Below are 21258 nucleotides of genomic sequence, written 5' to 3'. Positions count from 1 at the left end.
AAGTAAAGCTTACGCGTTTCGGCTTAGATGCCGTACTCATAGCTCTCAAGTTTTAACTACTGCTCTTGGGCTTAAAAAGAGAGTAAAAACATTTCATTCACCAATGGGCAGGTGATTTCTAACTGCTAATTAGAGGCTCACTCTAAAGGTGTACCGCCTCTATTAAACACCTTTGTATCAATTGTTAAATAGCTAACTATAACCTGTTCAAATAAAACATACACCTCCAGTGACTTGTGTGAGCTATCATGATAATTATGTGTTGTTGATGGGCTACAGTACGGCATATTTCATATACAAATTTTGATATATAGTACATATTTAAATTCATATTAAATGCCATTGTAACATCTCTAAGCTAAACTGCTTTTTACATACATAGCGTTCATAACATTGAAATCCCCTACCAATGATACACAGAGTTGTACGGACTGAATAAATCTAATGTAGCAATACCAATTTGTGTTTTGCTTAAGTATAAACCCCATTCATGGGACACAAAATGTTCATTTGATTTATCATACATAAACAATATTAGTCCGATATTGATTTCTCATATACACACAGTTTGCAGAAAAATAATAATAAATATTATATTATATTGTAACATACTAGAAACCTCTATACTCATATTATACTTATAGCATAAAACTTTTGACTTATATTGTTTTCCTTTTAGAGTCATGTCCTACATCGTGTTGGAGTATACACAGATGTCAATGTATCAACTTGTCCAATCCTAACATTGAGTTCACTTTTGAAGCCGTCCCCTACTGTCAGGTGTTCACAAGCCTTACAAGTGGGATTACTTCACCTGTAGACTCCTTTGAATCTCAGCCATGAACTCGGGTCTTCCCTCTGTGTAGACTTTAGTTGTGTGGGTGCCAAGATTAAAAGAGAACAGATGCGCCACATGGCCCAATATTGTTTGAACAAAGAAAATGTTGTTGTATGTAGCAATTACACTCACATGTGTTGAAGCACCTCAGTGCTGTAGGAGCAGTCTGGGATCTATAACAGTCACCCAGAAGACCGGCCTCCTAAGATTAGTGTGGGGTCTGTAGTGGAGATATATATAAAACCAAGAGTGCCTATATGGCCTAGTACTGTTTAACCAAAAGTATATACCACAAGGAGTAAATATTGCACTCACATTTGTTGTAGCATCTCCATTGATGCTAATAGAGCAGGCTGTGATTAATTTAGTCACCCAACAGTCTTAGTTCAAAGGCATACATGAGAGCCCAGACCTCAAGATGATTCGGGAGGCCCAGGAATATTCAAAGAAGATCCAGATATAGCAGCAAGTGTTTAAAAAGTAGTAAATTTACTTTATTAAAACAATTAAAAACCACAAGCAACGCTTTTCTCAGCCAGTGGCTGTTTCATCAGGCTTAATAAAAATGGTTACTAACACTTGCTATATATAACAAACATATAATTAGAATAATTGGTAACATTTGATGAGGGGGTGGCCAAGAGAAGCTGTCAACCTTCTTATAGCCAATCAAATTCATTTGTAAAAACGTCCCAGGTGTACATAAACATTACCATAAACCTATAACAACAAGAATCTCATTCATAAATCTAAATCAATAGATAACTATTATTTGATCCATAACCCAAACTCCCTCACAAGTACATGTTTAAAACCATCATCATTATGTACTCATAGTTTAAGCACAACCTACAACAATAAATCAATGAATAGGTCTAAAACATGTTCATGTGATAACAACACGATCTTTAGTATCAAACATCCCAATAATTATTATAACATTTTCATTTGTAATAATATATATGATCCTATTGTTAACAACTGTATCTTAGTATACCGTTCAGTCTAAATCCGCATACTCTATTAAACTTGCAGTGTGATGTCGTCATATATTAGAAAGCATTAGCGTCCTTCAATTACTATTGCGCATGTCTAGCTTAATTTGTCAATCATATGTGTAAATATCAGTGATTGGTCAGGTACGAGTGTGTCATAAAACACATTGGATAGTGATTGGTCGTAGTGAATGTTGTATCATCAAAAAAGGAGTGTCTACAATCAACGTGTTTATCCAATCTGTCAACAAAGCGGAGTAATGTTATCGTGTGTGTAGCTGCCTACCCGTAGTCAAACAGTAAATGATCAAAAACGTGATATCGTATTAATAAGCCTCAAAAAACCATTTTGCGTCTAGTGAGCACTTCATCTTAGTCAGATATATGGTTGACTGTCATTGTTCAGATAACGGACAAAATACAGGCAATAGGGCAATACAAAAAATGCATCATCAAGGGAGTGTATTTATTATGTGTATAAGCACAATAGTCCGAACACTAATATAAAGGATCCTATTGTTCACGAATGGATATCAAATCCTAATAAACCATACAGATTTGGCTTACTCTGTTTAACTTGAAATAAGAAGTCGTCGTATACTCGAAAAAACTTTTTCACAGCCAATCACTATTCAATGTTCTTTATGACATATTCGTACCTGACCAACCACTGACACATACGTATAGGACTGACAATACTAAACATGACATGCGCTATAGGAATGGAAGGACGTAAAGTTTTTCGAGTATACAACGACTTCTAGTTTTTATAGGTTTATGGTAATGTTTATGTACACCTGGGACTTTTTTACAAATGAATTTGATTGGCTATAAGAAGGTTGACAGCCTCTCTTGGCCACCCCCTCATTAAATGTTACCAATTATCCTAATTATATGTTTGTTATATATAGCAAGTGTTTGTAACCATTTTTATTAAGCCTGATGAAACAGCCACTGGCTGAGAAATGCGTCGCTTGTGGTTTTTAATTGTTTTAATAAAGTAAATTTACTACTTTTTAAACACTTGCTGCTATATCTGGTGACTGAATTAATCCCAGCCTGCTCTACTAGCATCAATGGAGATGCTACAACAAATGTGAGTGCAATATTTACTCATTGTGGTATATACTTTTGGTTAAACAGTACTAGGCCATATAGGCACTCTTTGTTTTTTATATATCTCCACTACAGACCCCACACTAATCTTAGGAGGCCGGTCTTCTGGGTGACTGTTATAGATCCCAGACTGCTCCTACAGCACCACCTGAGGTGCTTCAACACATGCGAGTGTAATTGCTACATACAACAACAATGATACACCCCTTCTAAAAGCACATTTGCATCCCTTATGTATCGTGTCTGCCAACGCATCATCCGCTGCTACTAGCCTAAGGTGTTTCTGTACAATGCCACAAATATTATGGTACTGTGTGCTATAATTCGTGACGAAAATCGTCCCTTTGCTCGCTTGTTTGTTTGTTTTTTAGTAGATTTAGTCAGTAAATCTTGCCTATTAGTCTTGGCCACCTCCATTCTTATCCTTTGGATCTATTGATCTTTATAGCCCCTACCTTTTAGACGTTCAGTTAATTTATTTGCATGTAGCTCATATTGATGTTGTGCACTGCAATTTCTCCTCAACCTAACGAACTGTCCCTTCACAATTAATTTAAAAACCTGTCTTGGATGACTACTCCTGGCGTGGAGAAGAGTATTGCCAGTGATAGGTTTTCTAAAAACCTCAGTTTCAACCCCAACCCCTGCTATACCTTTGAGGGTTAAATCCAGGAAGTTGATTGCCAATTGGTTAAGTTCAAACGTGAACTCTAGTCCTATATCATTATTGTTTAGCCAGTTTACAAACTGAATGGCTCCTTCTTTTGTCCCTCTCCACATTAGGAGCAAATCATCGATGTAGCGCCTGTACATCCGTATATTCCGCCTGAAGAGGTTCCCATCCCCATAGATGCGGGACAGCTCCCACCACCCCATAAAGAGGTTTGCGAAAGAGGGCGCAAATTTTGCGCCCATAGCTGTCCCGCATCTCTGGAGATAGAACACTACCTTAAAAGTAAAATAATTGTGCGTGAGGAGAAATTTGGCAGTCCTCAACAATACTTTTAACCAGTATTTCTGTAGAGAAAGAACTCTAGGCTACAAGTCCCTTATCATGAGGTATAGATGTATACAGTGCCTTGACATCAATAGTAAGCCACATTTCTTTCATGTAATTAGCAAGAGTCCATGAGCTAGTGACGTATGGGATATACATTCCTACCAGGAGGGGCAAAGTTTCCCAAACCTCAAAATGCCTATAAATACACCCCTCACCACACCCACAATTCAGTTTTACAAACTTTGCCTCCGATGGAGGTGGTGAAGTAAGTTTGTGCTAGATTCTACGTTGATATGCGCTCCGCAGCAAGTTGGAGCCCGGTTTTCCTCTCAGCGTGCAGTGAATGTCAGAGGGATGTGAGGAGAGTATTGCCTATTTGAATGCAGTGATCTCCTTCTACGGGGTCTATTTCATAGGTTCTCTGTTATCGGTCGTAGAGATTCATCTCTTACCTCCCTTTTCAGATCGACGATATACTCTTATATATACCATTACCTCTGCTGATTCTCGTTTCAGTACTGGTTTGGCTATCTGCTATATGTAGATGAGTGTCCTGGGGTAAGTAAGTCTTATTTTCTGTGACACTCCAAGCTATGGTTGGGCACTTTGTTTATAAAGTTCTAAATATATGTATTCAAACATTTATTTGCCTTGACTCAGAATGTTCAACTTTCCTTATTTTCAGACAGTCAGTTTCATATTTGGGATAATGCATTTTAATTTAACATTTTTCTTACCTTAAAATTTGACTTTTTCCCTGTGGGCTGTTAGGCTCGCGGGGGCTGAAAATGCTTCATTTTATTGCGTCATTCTTGGCGCGGACTTTTTTGGCGCAAAAATTCTATTTCCGTTTCCGGCGTCATACGTGTCGCCGGAAGTTGCGTCATTTTTTGACGTTATTTTGCGCCAAAAATGTCGGCGTTCCGGATGTGGCGTCATTTTTGGCGCCAAAAAGCATTTAGGCGCCAAATAATGTGGGTGTCTTATTTGGCGCGAAAAAATATGGGCGTCGCTTTTGTCTCCACATTATTTAAGTCTCATTTTTTATTGCTTCTGGTTGCTAGAAGCTTGTTCTTTGGCATTTTTTCCCATTCCTGAAACTGTCATTTAAGGAATTTGATCAATTTTGCTTTATATATATGTTGTTTTTTCTCTTACATATTGCAAGATGTCTCACGTTGCATCTGAGTCAGAAGATACTACAGGAAAATCGCTGTCAAGTGCTGAATCTACCAAAGCTAAGTGTATCTGCTGTAAACTTTTGGTAGCTATTCCTCCAGCTGTTGTTTGTATTGATTGTCATGACAAACTTGTTAAAGCAGATAATATTTCCTTTAGTAAAGTACCATTGCCTGTTGCAGTTCCTTTAACATCTAAGGTGCAGAATGTTCCTGATAATATAAGAGATTTTGTTTCTGAATCCATAAAGAAGGCTATGTCTGTTATTTCTCCTTCTAGTAAACGTAAAAAATCTTTTAAAACTTCTCTCCCTACAGATGAATTTTTAAATGAACATCATCATTCTGATTCTGATGATTCCTCTGGTTCAGAGGATTCTGTCTCAGAGGTTGATGCTGATAAATCTTCATATTTATTTAAAATGGAATTTATTCGTTCTTTACTTAAAGAAGTACTAATTGCTTTAGAAATAGAGGATTCTGGTCCTCTTGATACTAATTCTAAACGTTTAGATAAGGTATTTAAAGCTCCTGTGGTTATTCCAGAAGTTTTTCCTGTTCCTAATGCTATTTCTGCAGTAATTTCCAAAGAATGGGATAATTTGGGTAATTCATTTACTCCTTCTAAACGTTTTAAGCAATTATATCCTGTGCCGTCTGACAGATTAGAATTTTGGGACAAGATCCCTAAAGTTGATGGGGCTATTGCTACCCTTGCTAAACGTACTACTATTCCTACGTCAGATGGTACTTCGTTTAAGGATCCTCTAGATAGGAAAATTGAATCCTTTCTAAGAAAAGCTTATCTGTGTTCAGGTAATCTTCTTAGACCTGCTATATCTTTGGCTGATGTTGCTGCAGCTTCAACTTTTTGGTTGGAAACTTTAGCACAACAAGTAACACATCGTGATTCTCATGATATTATTATTCTTCTTCAGCATGCTAATAATTTTATCTGTGATGCCATTTTTGATATTATCAGAGTTGATGTCAGGTTTATGTCTCTAGCTATTTTAGCTAGAAGAGCTTTATGGCTTAAAACTTGGAATGCTGATATGGCTTCTAAATCAACTTTACTTTCCATTTCTTTCCAGGGTAACAAATTATTTGGTTCTTAGTTGGATTCCATTATTTCAACTGTTACTGGTGGGAAAGGAACTTTTTTACCACAGGATAAAAAATCTAAAGGTAAAAACAGGGCTAATAATCGTTTTCGTTCCTTTCGTTTCAACAAAGAACAAAAGCCTGATCCTTCATCCTCAGGAGCAGTTTCAGTTTGGAGACCATCTCCAGTCTGGAATAAATCCAAGCCAGCTAGAAAGGCAAAGCCTGCTTCTAAGTCCACATGAAGGTGCGGCCCTCATTCCAGCTCAGCTGGTAGGGGGCAGGTTACGTTTTTTCAAGGAAATTTGGATCAATTCTGTTCACAATCTTTGGATTCAGAGCATTGTTTCAGAAGGGTACAGAATTGGTTTCAAGTTGAGACCTCCTGCAAAGAGATTTTTTCTTTCCCGTGTCCCAGTAAATCCAGTAAAAGCTCAAGCATTTCTGAAATGTGTTTCAGATCTAGAGTTGACTGGAGTAATTATGCCAGTTCCAGTTCCGGAACAGGGGATGGGGTTTTATTCAAATCTCTTCATTGTACCAAAGAAGGAGAATTCTTTCAGACCAGTTCTGGATCTAAAAATATTGAATCGTTATGTAAGGATACCAACGTTCAAGATGGTAACTGTAAGGACTATCTTACCTTTTGTTCAGCAAGGGAATTATATGTCCACAATAGATTTACAGGATGCATATCTGCATATTCCGATTCATCCAGATCATTATCAGTTCCTGAGATTCTCGTTTCTGGACAAGCATTACCAATTTGTGGCTCTGCCGTTTGGCCTAGCTACAGCTCCAAGAATTTTTACAAAGGTTCTCGGTGCCCTGCTGTCTGTAATCAGAGAACAGGGTATTGTGGTATTTCCTTATTTGGACGATATCTTGGTACTTGCTCAGTCTTTACATTTAGCAGAATCTCATACGAATCGACTTGTTGTTTCTTCAAGATCATGGTTGGAGGATCAATTTACCAAAAAGTTCTTTGATTCCTCAGACAAGGGTAACTTTTCTGGGTTTCCAGATAGATTCAGTGTCCATGACTCTATTTTTAACAGACAAGAGACGTCTAAAGTTGATTGCAGCTTGTCGAAACCTTCAGTCTCAATCATTCCCTTCGGTAGCCTTATGCATGGAAATTCTAGGTCTTATGACTGCTGCATCGGACGCGATCCCCTTTGCTCGTTTTCACATGCGACCTCTTCAGCTCTGTATGCTGAAGCAATGGTGCAAGGATTACACGAAGATATCTCAATTAATATCTTTAAAACCGATTGTTCGACACTCTCTAACATGCTGGACAGATCACCATCGTTTAATTCAGGGGGCTTCTTTTGTGCTTCCGACTTGGACTGTAATTTCAACAGATGCAAGTCTCACAGGTTGGGGAGCTGTGTGGGGATCTCTGACGGCACAAGGAGTTTGGGAATCTCAGGAGGTGAGATTACCGATCAATATTTTGGAACTCCGTGCAATTTTCAGAGCTCTTCAGTTTTGGCCTCTTCTGAAGAGAGAATCGTTCATTTGTTTTCAGACAGACAATGTCACAACTGTGGCATACATCAATCATCAAGGAGGGACTCACAGTCCTCTGGCTATGAAATAAGTATCTCGAATTTTGGTTTGGGCGGAATCCAGCTCCTGTCTAATCTCTGCGGTTCATATCCCAGGTGTAGACAATTGGGAAGCGGATTATCTCAGTCGCCAAACGTTGCATCCGGGCGAATGGTCTCTTCACCCAGAGGTATTTCTTCAGATTGTTCAAATGTGGGAACTTCCAGAAATAGATCTGATGGCGTCCCATCTAAACAAGAAACTTCCCAGGTATCTGTCCAGATTCCGGGATCCTCAGGCGGAGGCAGTGGATGCATTATCTCTTCCTTGGAAGTATCATCCTGCCTATATCTTTCCGCCTCTAGTTCTTCTTCCAAGAGTAATCTCCAAGATTCTGAAGGAATGCTCGTTTGTTCTGCTGGTAGCTCCGGCATGGCCTCACAGGTTTTGGTATGCGGATCTTGTCCGGATGGCCTCTTGCCAACCGTGGACTCTTCCGTTAAGACCAGACCTTCTGTCACAAGGTCCTTTTTTCCATCAGGATCTGAAATCCTTAAATTTAAAGGTATGGAGATTGAACGCTTGATTCTTGGTCAAAGAGGTTTCTCTGACTCTGTGATTAATACTATGTTACAGGCTCGTAAATCTGTATCTCGAGAGATATATTATAGAGTCTGGAAGACTTATATTTCTTGGTGTCTTTCTCATCATTTTTCCTGGCATTCTTTTAGAATACCGAGAATTTTACAGTTTCTTCAGGATGGTTTAGATAAGGGTTTGTCCGCAAGTTCTTTGAAAGGACAAATCTCTGCTCTTTCTGTTCTTTTTCACAGAAAGATTGCTATTCTTCCTGATATTCATTGTTTTGTACAAGCTTTGGTTCGTATAAAACCTGTCATTAAGTCAATTTCTCCTCCTTGGAGTTTGAATTTGGTTCTGGGAGCTCTTCAAGCTCCTCCGTTTGAACCTATGCATTCATTGGACATTAAATTACTTTCTTGGAAAGTTTTGTTCCTTCTGGCCATCTCTTCTGCCAGAAGAGTTTCTGAATTATCTGCTCTTTCTTGTGAGTCTCCTTTTCTGATTTTTCATCAGGATAAGGCGGTGTTGCGAACTTCTTTTGAATTTTTACCTAAAGTTGTGAATTCCAACAACATTAGTAGAGAAATTGTGGTTCCTTCATTATGTCCTAATCCTAAGAATTCTAAGGAGAAATCGTTGCATTCTTTGGATGTTGTTAGAGCTTTGAAATATTATGTTGAAGCTACGAAATCTTTTCGTAAGACTTCTAGTCTATTTGTTATCTTTTCCGGTTCTAGAAAAGGCCAGAAAGCTTCTGCCATTTCTTTGGCATCTTGGTTGAAATCTTTAATTCATCTTGACTATGTTGAGTCGGGTAAAACTCCGCCTCAGAGAATTACAGCTCATTCTACTAGGTCAGTTTCTACTTCCTGGGCGTTTAGGAATGAAGCTTCGGTTGACCAGATCTGCAAAGCAGCAACTTGGTCCTCTTTGCATACTTTTACTAAATTCTACCATTTTGATGTATTTTCTTCTTCTGAAGCAGTTTTTGGTAGAAAAGTACTTCAGGCAGCGGTTTCAGTTTGAATCTTCTGCTTATGTTTTTCGTTAAACTTTATTTTGGGTGTGGATTATTTTCAGCAGGAATTGGCTGTCTTTATTTTATCCCTCCCTCTCTAGTGACTCTTGTGTGGAAAGATCCACATCTTGGGTAGTCATTATCCCATACGTCACTATCTCATGGACTCTTGCTAATTACATGAAAGAAAACATAATTTATGTAAGAACTTACCTGATAAATTCATTTCTTTCATATTAGCAAGAGTCCATGAGGCCCGCCCTTTTTTTTGGGGTGGTTATGATTTTTGTATAAAGCACAATTATTCCAATTCCTTATTTTATATGCTTTCGCACTTTTTTATCACCCCACTTCTTGGCTATTCGTTAAACTGAATTGTGGGTGTGGTGAGGGGTGTATTTATAGGCATTTTGAGGTTTGGGAAACTTTGCCCCTCCTGGTAGGAATGTATATCCCATACGTCACTAGCTCATGGACTCTTGCTAATATGAAAGAAATGAATTTATCAGGTAAGTTCTTACATAAATTATGTTATTTTCTTCTCAATGGAGTTTGTGCATCAAATTTAACGTGTTGTGTCTTGTAGGTAACTAGTTAGACAACATACAAAAGGTTGCAAGATGTTATCTAGCCACTGTGACAGTCTCTCCAAAAGGGACCCAATGACACTCACAATGGGTCTACCCGTGACCCCCTCCAGGGATTTGTGTTTCAAAGTGGGGAAGTCTCTGATAATAAGTTTCGTTATGCAATTGCCTTTCTGCTTCCAAAATTAACTGGGATCTTGACAATACTACCACTGATCCACCCTTGTCTGCACTCCTTATTACTAACTCTGCATTGTCCTGGAGTATCTTGAGAACCACTCTCTCCTCTCTACTTGTGCAGACCATAAGGGGTGGACTGGTGTAGCAATTTCAGATCCTTTTCAACTCATGCCTGAAATTTGTTTCTAGTGTATTTCCTCTACATTGTATCGGGTAGAATTTAGACCGCTCTTTAAGCCTGGGGATACTGGCTCCCTGTAGGTTATCCTGGAAAGGCTGCTACAATACCTCCAAATCACACCCTTCACTAATAGTTAGTGCATCATTTGGTCTATTCCCGGGTAATGTTGTATATATAATATGACTATCCTGTGTGGTATCCCTATTGTGAAAGTACTTCCGTAAAGTTAATTCTCTGATAAGTTTGTTCACATCTACCAATGTGTTGAACAAGTTAAACTTTTGTGCAGGTACAAAGCCTAAACTTAAATTTAGTACTTTCAATTCCATATCTGATAACTTATAATTGGACAGATTAATGACATTGTTTTCTACTGGTACTTGCTTCTGTATCTCCCCCGCCTGATTGGGTACCTGTTTTGACCCTGATAGTTGGTATGGCCCCCTCTTCCTCTCCCCCCCTTCTGGTTTTGTGTGTGGAATTGAAAAAACCTGCTTAAGGTTATGCCTATCTTTCCACATTAAGAGAGGTGGCAGTACTACCAGTCATCTGGCCATCAGTTTGAACTATATCAGGAGTATACTTGGAACCACCCTGCTTCTTAAGGATGGATGGGTCACCTTTATTAATGTTTACTTTAGGTCTTACCACTAAGGGAGTTTCAGGAGTATCAATTGGGGCTGAATTGGAATTCCTAACACCCTCTTCTCCACCTGATGCAGAGCTTTCGTCATATGACTCTGCTTCACTTTCTGAAAATGTTACTTTCTTACTATGAGTCATTTTCTTTATGTTCAGTTTCTACATTATTCCTGTTGTTTCTGTTCCATCTACTCCTGCCTCTCCCTCCTGACCTACGAACCTCAAATCTTTCTTTTTTGTTCCACACTTAAATTTTATTATTGTCATAGTCAAACTGATCCCTCAAGTATTTGTTATGTTTGACCTCAATTAACAAAGCCTTGGCTTCTACCAAAGTTTTTTGTAATATGTTGTCATATTTTAGATACTCCAATTCTGACCTAATATTTCATTCGACTTGTATCATTTCAATTTGTTTATTAATTGCAATCAATGCCCTTGTTTTATAGTTTACCAGGAGTAACATAAGTTGGAGGGAACATTCTGACAAAATCACATTCCATCCTATTATATAAAAGGCCAAGTGTGTTTGTCCGAAGCTGTCATGCGCAGTAGAGACAGCACAAGGACAAACACACCTGGCCTTTGAGATCCCTACCTGATCTGCGGCAGAGGTGGGCGTGACCGGACGTGAAGGGGACGTGGCAGGACGTGAAGGGCCGTGAAGGGGGTGTGGCCGGGCGTGAAGGGGCGTGGTCGGGAGCAGTCGCTCGCAAGATAAAGGGGAGAGAGATAGAGAGGGGGAGAGATAAAAAGAGAGGGGGGAGAGAGAGAGGGGGGAAAGAGAGAGACAGAGAGGGGGGAGAGAGAGAGAGGGGGGGAGAGAGAGAGAGAGAGGGGGGGAGAGAGAGAGAGCAGAAGAGAGGGGAGAGAGAGAGCGCAAAAGAGGGTGGGAGAGAGCGCAAAAGAGGGTGGGAGAGAGCGCAAAATAGGGGGGGAGAGCGTGTAAAAGAGAGGGGGAGAGAGAGTGTAAAAGAGGGTGGAGAGAGAGAGTGCAAAAGAGAGGGGGAGAGAGAGTGTAAAAGAGGGTGGAGAGAGAGAGTGCAAAAAAGAGGGGAGAGAGCGCAAAAGAGGGGGGAGAGAGCGCAAAAGAAAGGGGGAGAGAGAGAGCGCAAATGAGAGGGGGGGAGAGAGAGCTCAAAAGAGAGGGGGAGAGAGAGCAGAAGAGGGGGGATAAAGGGAGGGAGAGAGACAGCAAAAGAGAGTGGGGAGAGTGCACAAAAGAGAGTGGGGAGAGCGCAAAAGTGAGGGGGAGAGAGAGCGCAAAAGAGAGGGGGGGTGAGAGCGCAAAAGAGGGGGGGGAGAAAGAGAGTGCAAACAGAGGGGGGAGAGCGCAAAAGAGAGGGGGAGAGAGTGCAAAAGAGAGGGGAGAGAGAGCACAAAAGAGAGGGGGAGAGAGAGCGCAAAAGAGAGGGGGGAGTGAGAGCGCAAAAGAGAGGGGAGAGAGCATAAAATAGAGGGGGAGAGAGAGAGCGCAAAAGAGAGGGGGGAGAGAGCGCAAAAGAGAGGGGGAGAGAGAGAGAGCAAAAGAGAGGGGGGAGGTAGAGAGAGCAAAAGAGAGGGGGAGGGAGATAGCGCAAGGGTGGGACCGCTGTACTGCAAAAAATGGCCCGTGTGAACGGGCTTTAGGACTAGTTCATTTATAAATTCCCTATCCTCCGTTTGAAAGGTAGGGAATTTATTACCCTGAGGCCCCTTGGTATAATCCTCAGTTCATGATATTTGTTTAGTGTCAGAATTTCCCATCTCAACTTGTTTTCCTTAATAAGAACAAACTCCATTTCCTCAAACAGTTTGGCCAGGGTAAACATTGATCTGTCTGTACAGAAGATACCTTCAAAATCCTGTATATTACTCTCCCACAGTCTATGTAGGCAAAAGTTCTGGGTCTAGTGCGGCCAAACACGCAACATTGAAATACGAAAAACCTCATGTAGAGGAGAGCCTGGGTGCACCTACCACCTTAAAGACACATAGTCCCGTAATGTATACGTTACACTGTAGAGCACCAACAAGCCAGAATGTTGATCTTATTCAAGCCATTGTGATTGCTAAGAAAAAATAACTTTTTACAAAACAAAAGTAGTATAAGTTTACATTACAGAAATAATAACTAAATACAGGTATTTTATGGTATTTTAAGAATGTGTTTGCCAAACAAGTTTATTACATGTTGCAGTTAGGATTTTTGTTTTCTGGCGTTTCTAGCAGTTCTCAGTTCCTTTGCTGTGAGTTCTAATAGCGAAGAACTATAAAAGAAATAGAGAGAGGCTCAATGAATTCAAATTATCATTTTGTTAGTTCATCCAATATGGCATCATCTGCTATTTATTGTGCGTTTTGCCCAAAACCCAGTGGACCACTGTTTCATTCTTTTTTTTTTAAATATTTTATTTGTGAACCAAAACATAATTCAGAAAACAGAAATAAAATATTTGTTATCATGTACATAAAAAAACAAAGAATAAGAAAAATAAACAATTAAAAACTAGCATGCTATTACAGCGTTATATAATCTTATTACCTTGCTTAACTTAAACATTGTTATGTTAATTCCTCTTAACATATAACTTTGAGATTATATTTCATACAGTTCATAATAATGTTACATCTTAACATCTTGTACATTTATCTCTGAAAATGTCTTGGGATTTTATTTGCTTTTTTTCCCCTGCCCTTTACCTTCACCTTCTCCCCCACGTGCGAGGAGAAGAAGAAAAAAACAAAACAAAAAAAAAACAGTAAAGGATCCTTCCCTCCCGTCTCCTTCACCCGCCCAGCTCCCAATAGCTACCAGTTCACTAGTAGACCTATTTCTGTATTTTTAAAAGGGAAAATTATATGATTTATTTCAGTAGGAGAGAATATTTTTAAGAAGTTTGCCCAATTATTGAAAAACCTATTGATGTCCTGATCATTTTCTAGGTTTATATCTCTTTGTTCTAACATACATTGTTTTTTCATGCAATTTTTCACTTCAGAGATACTAGGAATTGAGCGACTCTTCCATTTTTTGCAGATTAGATATCTGGTAGCAAGGATAGTGGAGATTACAATTTTTTCGTTATTTTGTTTACCAGGTTCTTTCTTTAAACAGAGTACTGTCTGATAGAATGATAGAGAAAGAGGAGCTATTTTTAGTACATTTCTTAACCAGTATTCCACTTTAAGCCAGAAAATTTTAATTTTTGGACAGTACCATATCATGTGTGGGAAATCAGCTGCGAAGTTGGGGCATTTATTAAACCCTAAGTTGCCAGATCTATAGCCTTTCTCGGGGGTAAAATATGCCCTATGGAGGAATTTAACATGGGCCTCTCGCCATGTGGCTGAGAGTGTGTTCTGAGCCACCTTTTTAATTGAAAGTTGCAGAGTTTTTTGATCTATGTTGCACTGAACAATTAATGTGTTCCAGAATAGTGCCAGTTGTGTTAAAACGGAGACACCCTTGTTTGAACCCAGGAAATAATAGCATGGTGCAATGCACATATGAGCATTTCTAGTTAATACTAACCAGTCATCAAGTTTGCCCATGCTCCAGTTCCAGCCTTTTTCTTTGACTAATTCCAACGCAAAGTGTCGAAGTTGCAGATAAGCAAAGAACTCTCGGTTTGGCAAGTTAAACTCTGTGTTTAATTCCTGAAATGATTTAATGCATTGTCTCTCTTTGTCTATTATTTGGTGAACATTCTTCAGACCCGCAGAGTCCCATCTTCTGAAGACCGCAGAATGAATTCCTGCTTGGAATTTAGGATTTCCTAATATCGAGAGATAAATAGAAGCTTTACTGTTAATTAGGAGGAGCTTGGTTATTTTTTGCCAAGCTTTAAGCGGGTTGTAAAATGTTTTAAGCTTTTTAATTTCTGTCGGGATTTCTTTAATATCTAGATGAGTCAATGCGGAGGGCCAATAAGGATGAGAGACACTGGATTCCAGATCGTTATTTAAAACATAGTTATTACATGAAATCCAGTCTGTGACTATGCGCGCAAGAAAGCAGAGGTTGTAAAGCCTTATATCGGGTAAGGCCAGTCCTCCCCATTCTTTTGGTACTGAAAGTTTTCCGAAAGAAATTTTTTATCTTTTCCCTTGCCAAAGAAATTCTATAAGTGCACTATTAAATGAGCGGATGTCTTTTCCAAGTAATAATAATGATGTATTTTGAAGAATATAAAGTAATTTCGGTAAGAGGGCCATTTTAAATAGAGCAATCCGGCCAGATAGTGATAATGGCAGGTTTTGCCAATCTTTAAGTTTTTCTTTAATCGTTTTAAGAACTGGAAGAATGTTAAGATTGTAGAGATCGGCGCTTTTAACCGGGATATGAATCCCTAAGTATTTAAAAGATTCCGTAACCTGTCGGAAGGGGATATTTGTTACTGAGTTTATATTGTTCCTAAGCCAAAATATTTCAGATTTCGTCATATTTACTTTGTAACCTGAAAAGGAACCAAAGTGATCCATTATATGAAAAAGCTTAGGCATGTTTAATTTGGTATTTGTCATGTAGACAAGCAAATCATCTGCATAGAGCCCAGTTTTTATTTCATGGTTGTGAATTTTAATACCATCTAAAGATTGTCTTATTTTGATTGCCAACGGCTCAATAGCAATATCGAAAAGAAGCGGGGAGAGAGGGCAACCCTGACGCGTTCCTCTACCTAAAAAAATAGGAGAGGAGATGTTCCTATTTACTATCAATTTTGTGGAAGGTTGGGTATAAAGATTCGCAACAAAATCAGAAAAATTACCCCTGATACCGAAATGATTTAAAGAAGAATAAATATGCTCATGAGTGATTGAATCGAATGCCTTTTCAGCATCGATGGATATGATAGCAAGATCCTGTGTACCCTCTCCCCCACTATCCCTCTCAGATACTGCCTCGTAATACTCTGTCACAACCAAAACCTCCCTAATTTTTGCGGCAGAGTTCCTATTATTTAGGAACCCTGATTGATCTGTATGAATGATTTTTGTAAGAGCCCCTTGTAGTCTGGAGGCCAAAATTGCAGCTAAGATTTTATAATCGCCGTTGAGTAGAGCAATTGGTCTATATGATTCCTTATAAGAAGGATCTTTACCTCCTTTGAGTATCAGTGTTGTATAAGAATGCGAAAAAGAGGGGGGGATGGGTTTGCCGTCAATATAGAAACTGTTAAAAAGAATACAAAGATGCGGAATAACTTCAGTAGACACAATTTTATAGAACTCGCTAGGGAGACCATCGGGACCAGCTGCTTTATTGATAGATAAGTTAGATATTATTTTTCCGATCTCTTCTGCCGTGATAGGGGCGTTGAGACTGTTAGTAACTTCTGGGGTTAGTGTAGGATATTTAATTCCACTCCAGAAATCAGCGGATTTCTTTGTGTCATTAACTTTGAGCGTATAGAGCTCCTTATAATATTGATGAAATACACCAAGAATATCGTCAGGTTTAGTAAGGTATTCCCCTTTATGCTGGAGTTTATCTATATTTGATTGTTTTTTTTCATTTTTGATTAATTTAGCCAGCATTTTACCAGATTTGTTGCCATATCTATACATTCTGGCCTGGATTTTCAGTTCTTTTTGAGATTCTTGGAATAAGATGAAGGTATCTCTCGTTTTTAGCTCTCATATATTTTGCCCAGTTAAGGGGGGTTTTGTTAAGCAAATATTGGTTATAAGAATTAAGCAAAAACTTACATGCTTCTTTTTCTTTTAATCTAGTTTTCTTAAGTAGAGCAGCATTGTATGCAATGATTTCACCCCTCATTACTGCTTTCGCAGTCTCCCAGAATAATTCAGGGTTTTCCAAGTGCTCTCTATTAAAATGTACATATTCTTTATATGTATTTAAAAGCCGATTTTTGAATTTTGAATCAGATGCAAGATAATATGGAAAAAAGAAGCGAGCTGGGTTAGGAAATATATGAGCTAATTGTAGCACGAGAGAGATAGGTGCATGATCTGATATGAGTATAGGCATTATCTCAGCCTTGACCCTCGTTGATACAAGGCGCTCATCAATCAAGAATACATCGATTCTAGACATGGTCTTGTGAGCCTTCGAAAGGCATGTAAACATCTGAGCAGATGGGTTCTGATTCCTCCAAATGTCACATAAAGCTAAGTTAGTCTTGATTTTTCTATACATTTTAGATTCTAAGTTATCTCTTTTTTGTTTCGGATGTTTAGTATCTTGTCTAAGCCTATCTACTGGGCATTGTGGTGCCATGTTGAAATCGCCCCCAACAATCAAAAGACCTTCTGTATAGGATAGGAGCTTAGATTGGAGAATGTTCCAGTATTCTGCATCGAACACATTTGGGCCGTAAACATTACAGAGCGTATACATCCTCTGTGCAATTTTTATTTTTAATAGGACATATCTCCCCCCCGGATCGGCGACAAAATTGACAACTTCTGCCTTAATCCTTTTACCTATTAATATTGCTACCCCCCTCTTTCTCTTAATACCAGCAGCAAAGTATATTTCTTTAACCCAGGAAGTCTTTAATTTTAAAGATTCTTCAGCAGATAAATGGGTTTCTTGTATGAAACCAATATCAGTTTGGGATTTGCGTAATTGTGTAAGGATTGCCTTTCGTTTAATGGGTGTAGAAATCCCTCCTACGTTCCAAGACACTATTTTACATTTATCTATTGGATCCATTTAATATATGAAAAGAAGAGAGGGAGAGAGAAGGAGAAGGGGAGAAGAGACCAAGGGAGGAAAAAAAAAAAAAAAAGGAGGAAAAAAAAGGGAGAGAGAAAGAGAAAAAAAAAAAAAAAAAAAAAAGAAGAAAAAATTAATTTGCCCCACACGTGGGGGAGAAGAATCCCACGACCCATGTCTGTTGAACAGCAAGGGTCTACCCAAGTAGGAACCTGAATTTCAGCCATTTTTTTTTTATTAACTTCCAGTGTTTCTTGTACTCCTGTCCTATTTATTAAGTTAAAGGTTCAAGTGTTTTATAGAACTTTTCAGCCTGACTGGCTTCATCAAACCAGTGCGTTCTCTCAAGTGCTATGACCTTAAGTTTGTGGGGGTATATTATCATCGCCCGGTAGCCTTTTTCTATAAATTTGGAGCAAATGGGAGCAAGCTCCCGTCTTTTAGTTGCTGTATCCACAGAAAAATCTTGAAACAATAAGATTCTTGCCCCTTCAAAAGTAATCGGTTGCTGTCTACGATAGTGCTGAAATAAAATTACTTTGTCCTGGTAATTCAGTAATTTTGCTATAACCGGTCTAGGTTTATTTCTGCCTTTATTATCTGTACGAAGGGGACCAAGTCTATGCGCTCTCAACCAGAATAGGTTGATGTGTGGATGGTATTTTCAAAAGTTTGGGTAATAATTCTGAGATAAAGGGAATAAGGTTCTCATTTTGTTGTTCCTCTGGAAGACCCACAATTCTTACATTGTTCCTTCTGGATCTATTCTCTAGATCCTCTAATTTGTTTTGAATTTTTTGTATGTTAATATTTGCATTTTCAAGTTTGGAACCATGTAGAACTGTTAGGTCCTCCAGATCAGAAACCCTTTGTTCCGCTTCCTGCAGTCTAGTGGAAAACTGCCGAGCTTCCTGTGTTAACAGGAAAATATCTTGTCTAAGTTCAGTTTTGAGAGCGTCAAATTTAGGGGTAAGAGCATTTGAAATACTAGTAACAAGATTTTGAATGCTTGTTGCTTCTTGTAATTCTGATACATTAGCTATACTTGGTTGTATATCAGTGACAGTTTCTTGCGTGTTCCTAGGTTTCCTATCCTTTTGTCTAGCTGCCATGGCTGGAGAAGGGGTCTTATGTGTAATGTGTAAAAATTTATCCATGGGTTGGAAAAAAAAACCAATAGTGAGAGTTATTGCCGTGAAAGAAAAAGCAAAGAAGAGAAAAAAAAAAGAAAAAGGGAAAAAAGAGAGAAAAAAAAAAAAAAAAAAATTAGGGGTGAAAGTGAAGTTTTAAGGAGGTAATTAATCCTCCAACTAGAAGGTGAGGATAAAGTGAACTGGTGCAAGTGACGTGGAGGTGGAAGGGAAAAGGGAAGTGCCTATATGGGGGTGCTTAGTTATTTATGTGAGAGGTCCAGCCATAGAGGTAGAAAAAAGTGAGTATTTATTGAAAGTGTGTGAGTTTTACCCCACTTGGTTACACCTAAAAAAAGGGTGAATTTTTAGATCCTCACTACAGAGTATAAATATCCTCTAATTAATTTTGCGTCTTTAATTCCCTTTGTGTGCGCTTTATTGAAATATATTACCAGTGGATATTCATATAGAGTTATGCTTTAACAAATATTTATTTGTGTACAGGAAGTTTATATTAGCCTATCCCTGTATCCAGATAAATCTTTAGAAAGTTTAGAAAAGTAGATTTGATATAGAGAGTCAATGTTGCAGAAACCTTCTAGGGAGGGCTAACGTTTACTATAATATTGAAATCCAAGAAGGATTTTTCCTCCCAACCCTCCCTCTTCCCTTTCCCTTTTCCCTTCCTGCTACAGGAGAGAAGAGAGAATATATAGTTAACAGGCAGATTTACTTTGAACCTAGAACCAATTAGTAGATTATGACAATATTATTATACCCTAGATACTTAGTTTGTATAAGTTTATTAAGATCTAAAACATATCTTTAGTAGAGACTTCCTTGAGTTATACCCAGTTGTTAGTGTACAGACAAAAAAAAATTATCAGATTCTAAACCTGCAAATTCCAGAGGTGTTAATTGCACTGTCCTAGGGGTATAGACTTCTATGTCAGCATAGATATTTCTGAAGAGTGCAAAAAAAAGGAGGCTAAAAAGATAGGGTTTTTATAACCTCAATAATATATCCTAAAAGTTGCTTCTGAAAGAAATAAATAGGAGGAACAATAGGACTGCTATTTAAAAAGGGTTAAATGTTAGCCCCGCAGACCACTTGTTTTTATTTAGACACAATATGAGCTTAATTCTAGATTTAGAGACACCTAGCAATTAAGGTCAGCATTCATTATTTTGGGATAATCTTATAGCCTTATAAAACTCTTATAATAGTGCAGACATTAATAGTGCTACATGAAAATATTTATAACAGAAGTGAGGCAGTCTATATCCTGTAGTATATATATTTTCTTCTTTTCCCTCCTCAGGGTACTGGGCAGCAAGTAATAGTCAGTAAAGATCCAACCATATATTGTAGACAAACATGCAGAAAAGTTACCTGACGTGTCCCAGGAGTTCTAACAATCACCTTGGCCCAGGGCAGTCCCCCCTCACGCAACACCGGTGGGAGAGGGGAGCCTTTCAAAGAGAGAGAACACAGAGGTACAGCTGTATTGCTGCAGAGGAAGAGCTGATCATGGAGCCGTGAAGAAAATCCACCTGGAGACCACAGGAGCGGAGCAAGCGTGGGAGTAATCTTTCCCCTTGGTCAGTGTGGAAAGGGGCCCAAGCGTGCAGCTATGAGGCAGAGCAGTCAGGAAACTGCAGGAGCGCGCCAGGGCACTACAGAGATCCTCACCTCCAGTCGATGCACGAGAAGAGCTGAGCGTGCGGCAGAGTAGTGGAGCAGCCAGAGAACCCAGGAGCGCACCAGGGCGCATCGACCCACACCCCTCGCGCAGCACCGGTGGGAGGGGCCGACAAGCGGGGAAGATTGAGGGTTCCCAGTGACTCCGGGCAGGGTAAACACAGTCACTCTAAGGGCCGCATCCGGCAACCAGACACCAGTACCATTCCAGACAGGGTAGGTTTTGCAGCAGCAATGCGGGGCGTCAGATAGGAAGCGGGTATTCAATCCAGGTATGCGGCAGTATAAATAAGCTCCAGACAGCTCATCACAACTTATAGCCAGCCGGAGCACTTGACTTAAATAGATATTGCAGGAGCGGGAGCGGCAGAGATGCCTCAGCAAAGTTAGTTAGCCTCAGTCTTCAAACAGCAGTGTGCCGTTCCCCAGCTAAACCCCACATCATAGCCTCAGTCCGTAGAGGTTTCTCATATACAAAGGACAATGTTGTGAATCATTATTTGCTTTTTCTGTGGGTATTTGCAAGAAAAATCAGGTCCCAGTAAAAGCTGCAGGAACAGCTTTTTTAGTGCAATGTTATGGCACTAAAGGTTCGAGTAGCAGTATTTGCTCGCTAAACAAGCCACCCACGGTCAGAGGGTTTGGGCGCGAGTTTCACCAAGGCTTGTGAGGAAGGTGGATCAGAACAGGTGCATCACCTGACCTTGCACCTGGGCTCCTCCACTGTTTCATTCTTAAACAACTTGAGATACATGCTAACAAGTGAAAAAGGCAGAAATTGCAT

At 39.2% G+C, this 21258-nt stretch overlaps 1 protein-coding gene and 1 long non-coding RNA gene across 2 annotated transcripts in view; one reads left to right on the top strand and one right to left on the bottom strand.

The window, feature by feature from the left end:
- The window catches only part of VWA8 (von Willebrand factor A domain containing 8), a 1436595-nt gene that overhangs the window by 144678 nt on the left and 1270659 nt on the right, over positions 1-21258 (top strand). The window lies entirely within an intron of this gene.
- Positions 13102-20220, bottom strand: LOC128654193 (uncharacterized). The gene is made up of 2 exons (XR_008401430.1): positions 20166-20220; positions 13102-13224 (listed from the first exon to the last, which is right to left on the bottom strand). It is a non-coding gene; the product is annotated as an uncharacterized LOC128654193 (long non-coding RNA).

This window comes from Bombina bombina, chromosome 3 (assembly GCF_027579735.1).
Source record: "Bombina bombina isolate aBomBom1 chromosome 3, aBomBom1.pri, whole genome shotgun sequence".
NCBI classification, from domain to species: domain Eukaryota; kingdom Metazoa; phylum Chordata; class Amphibia; order Anura; family Bombinatoridae; genus Bombina; species Bombina bombina.
This window is presented reverse-complemented; position numbering and strand designations above follow the sequence as displayed.